Raw genomic sequence first — 4,084 nt, 5'->3', positions numbered from 1 at the left:
CCGCAGTTTTCTAGGTCTCGTAAATTTTTACCGTCGTTTTCTGAATATGCAAATTCTTGTTACACCAAAACTTTGTTCTCTCACTGGAAAAAATACTATTTGGATCTGGGACGAACAAGCACAGTTGGAATTCAATTCTTTGAAAGAATCGCTACTTAACGCGCCAATACTAGCTCATCCAGATCTGTCACAAGATTTCTGCCTTAGCACAGATTGTTCTAAAGTCGGTCTTGGTGCCCATTTATTTCAAGAAGCCATAGAAAATGACACTACCGTTCAGAAAACCATTGCTTTTGCTAGCCGAGTGCTAATAAAATCTGAAAAAAATTATTCCGTTACTGAATTAGAAGCTTTAGCTATCGTTTGGGCATTTAACAAATTCCGTTTCTTTCTTTCTGGCAAGCACGTAAAAGTAGACGGTGATCATCGTGCTTTACAATTTCTTATGTCTTCGAAATTAAATCATGACAGGTTAAAACGTTGGGCATTGTTTCTGCAAGAATTCCACTTCACAGTAGTCTACATTCCCGGCAAGGACAACATTGTTGCGGACGCACTGTCACGCGCACCGGCTGGGCTTGAGAAAAGTAACACAGAAGGCAATCTCGAGAAAAATTTCAGTATTCTTTACATTCAGAAAGTCGCCTTTGAAAACTTCATCACCACACCTTTAAAGGACATTGCTCACGAACAAGATAAAGATCCGATTTGGAAAGACATCAAAAGTAAATGGCATGAAAAGACACACACTCAGATTCGGCATTATTACCTGGTTAGAAACAACATACTCTTCAAACGCTGCACTGTTGATGACAAGCTATGGGTACTTTGCATTCCAGACGATTTTGTTAATAAGCTCATTTGGTACATTCATTTCAGCTACGCACATTTTGGTCCACGAAAATGTTATCATATTCTTTGAACGACTTGTTATTTTAACAATATGGAAAAGAGAATTCGAAGAGTCTTGTCCAGGCGCGGCTCGTAATTAAAGGCTCTGAGTCGGAGCCGCCCCAAAATATATGTTAAAGTAAATTTCGCAAGAACGTATTACATAATTTAAATTATCAGGACAAATTTCGCATATTTCCCATTCCGATTAAAATAACGGCGGTCAACGTTTTTGGAACTGTTTGTATCGATAGATGTTTTCCGAACGGTTAGTAGTGTTTAGGCTGCGCCTTCGAACGTCCGTATGCTGCATGTAGTAGCGGTTTGGGGGCGTGGCTTCTACATAGTACTGCTCTTTATGGGCGACCCGAAGGCTCAGAGCTTGCAGCCTAAGGGTGTCATACCAACCACCACACATTTTTCAGGTTCCACTATCTATGTAATAAAGGAATGTAGAGTGGCCGAAACTTCGCTATCCAATCTCTGTCTCTGCACATCTCTACTACGCTTCGATGCGTCATTAATCGACGTTTATTATTATAGTTTTGATAAAGTTTTACATAGTTGTTGTGTTTCAGCCATTGGCTATTTTATCCACATTTAGAATAAGTTTGCAAATATCCCGCCAGAGTGCACTACACTACAGTAACATACCAGTACTGCCATCTAGCGAGAGTTTCCTAAGTGGTTAGAGGACAAAGCGCGCGAAATTTGTCCCGTTACTTTACTTTCCTTGCTTGCTGATGCTGACTGCTTTTGTTGATACCGTGTAATATTAGCAAGTTTCTTTTTCGGAGTATATTTTGCAAGATTTTAGTGAGTTTTACTTGCTGGTGAATATCTGCGACATACCGCGAGTGTGAAACAAGCGCAATCTGAATTCAGTGTGCAATTTAATAGGTAAAAACTTGGAACACGGCCATAGAATGAAAGTGAAAGAACTTTGTGCATCCAGACCCGCATTAAAGATCTCTCCGAAACGCGTCTTTCCAGATGATTTGCTGCAAAGTGTCAGAAAATGTAATGATGACGTATAAAAACACTTACCAAAGATTTTAACTCGAAGTTAGCTTCTAATGATATTTAATACCTGATTATAGAAGATACAGTACGTAAAATTATGGGTACAGAGTGATCTGCCAACCCCGTCTACCTGAATTCTTAGTTGTTTATGTCAGACTAATCTGTAGCATAACCCGAGGTCTATGTTGGCTCCGATCGATAAATGCCGCAGCCTTCCCCACTATAGAAACCACGAGCCGCGCCTGGTCTTGTCTATTTGTAAACTTTGTCAAAAGGCGAAACCATCTACTATCTCACATCGTGCTCCGTTGTTTCCTATCATTCCTTCTAAATTAAAAGAATTTGCTGCTGTTGATCTCTTGGGACCCCTTGTCAGAACATCGAATGGATTTTCGTACGTTCTAGTCGCTGTTGAACTTACTTCAAAATTTGTTTCTGTCACTCCGTTACGTAAAGCCACTGGACGGTCTGTATCCAACGCCTTTGTTAAAAATTTCTTACGTGAAGTTGGCCACGTTGCTAAAGTCATTTCAGATAACGGACCGCAATTCAGATCTGCTGTTTGGTCACGCATGCTTCGGAACCATAAAATCAAACCTGTTTTTATTTCATTGTACTCACCACATTGTAACCCGTGTGAATGGATTATGAAAGAAATCAATAAGCTTTGCAGACTTTATTGTCACAGAAAGTATCAGCATTGGGACAGATATTTACACTTATTTCAAAATGTGCTGAATGAAATGCCTCATGATTCATTCCACTGCTCTACCACCTACTCTTGTACTAAAGAATGAAGAACCACCGAACAGCATCAGAGAGCTTGTACCTTTCCCGAATACACGTAAACTTCGACACAAAGACATAATTGATTTGGCTCTTAAAAATATAAAATCTGTAGCAGACAAAAGGAGAAAACTACACGGTAAAGCAAATGCAAAGAAATTATATACTGGTCACAAAGTTCTCATTAAAGCTCATTCATTGTCACATAAGATGAAACACTTGAGTCACAAACTCTTTCTAGTTTACAATAGACCTTACAGAATCCGACGTATACCACATGATAACTGCGTTGAAGCTGAAACTCTGCGTACTAGGAAGAGTAAAGGTTTACACCACATTTCACATGTAAAACCAAAGATAATCTGCTTTTTAACTTTGTCTTTGCCATAAAACTTTTCACTTCACATTTCTAGTATGCATTGTCAGACTTAGAAACTGTTACCATGCAACAATGTTTGAAGTTAAATATCCAGTCAAGAACCAAGAGAACTTATTTAAACAGAAATTACGAATGCATTGTTTTTGTGAACAGACGACACAGTGTTATTGTGTGTGTGCATTCTTGCTTGTTAGTTGCACGATTACGTAACGACTATAAGGCTCACATACTTAGAACATTTACCAGTACTGCTAATGAGATTTTAGTGCAACATTTTGGTTTACTTGAAAATACATTCTGGATTTAAAGTACTTTCTGTGAGATACCAGATGACACAGTGGTTAGTTAATGTGACAGCTACACGATTTTATCACGACGCTACTAATGAGTGACAATTTACAATGTTGCTTTTGCGGTGTTTCTGTTTTATATCTGCACAGTTTTTCTGAATTATTCTGGAAAGTAAAACATGTTTTAGTAGTAACTTTTGTGGTATAGCTACAATGAGACAGCCTCTTTCGTAGCACAACAATACGTTACATTATAGTACTTTCTTGATCACGGTAATGTACGTAATAACTACGATATCTATACACAAAGCATTTCACTTTCGTTTATGATGAGGTAAGTACATTGACTTCAGCAGAACTTTGCTTACAGAGGACGATAATTACGACACTTCCACAGAATTATCTTACAGCAAGACGCACATTTAGCGCTACAGGACACGCATTTGAGTGGTTAAATTTGTACTTAAACCATTTATTTTTCAAGATTTTTGAATTACAAAGAAAGTTTTCCGTGATACATTTCATTCCATTGCTGTAATCTGTAACACCTGAGGGTATAATTACATTAATCCTCAGGGGGGTACACGCTTACTTTGTGTACCATGTGTTTGGCAAGCACAAGGAGCCCTAGCCAATATGGTATTTGCTCACACAACTTTACACATCGGTACCATATTTCTCTAACACATAATTACACAGCTATCTGATCATTTAA

The sequence above is a fragment of the Schistocerca cancellata genome, chromosome 1, assembly GCF_023864275.1.
Source record: "Schistocerca cancellata isolate TAMUIC-IGC-003103 chromosome 1, iqSchCanc2.1, whole genome shotgun sequence".
In the NCBI taxonomy this organism is placed as follows: domain Eukaryota; kingdom Metazoa; phylum Arthropoda; class Insecta; order Orthoptera; family Acrididae; genus Schistocerca; species Schistocerca cancellata.
This window is presented reverse-complemented; position numbering follows the sequence as displayed.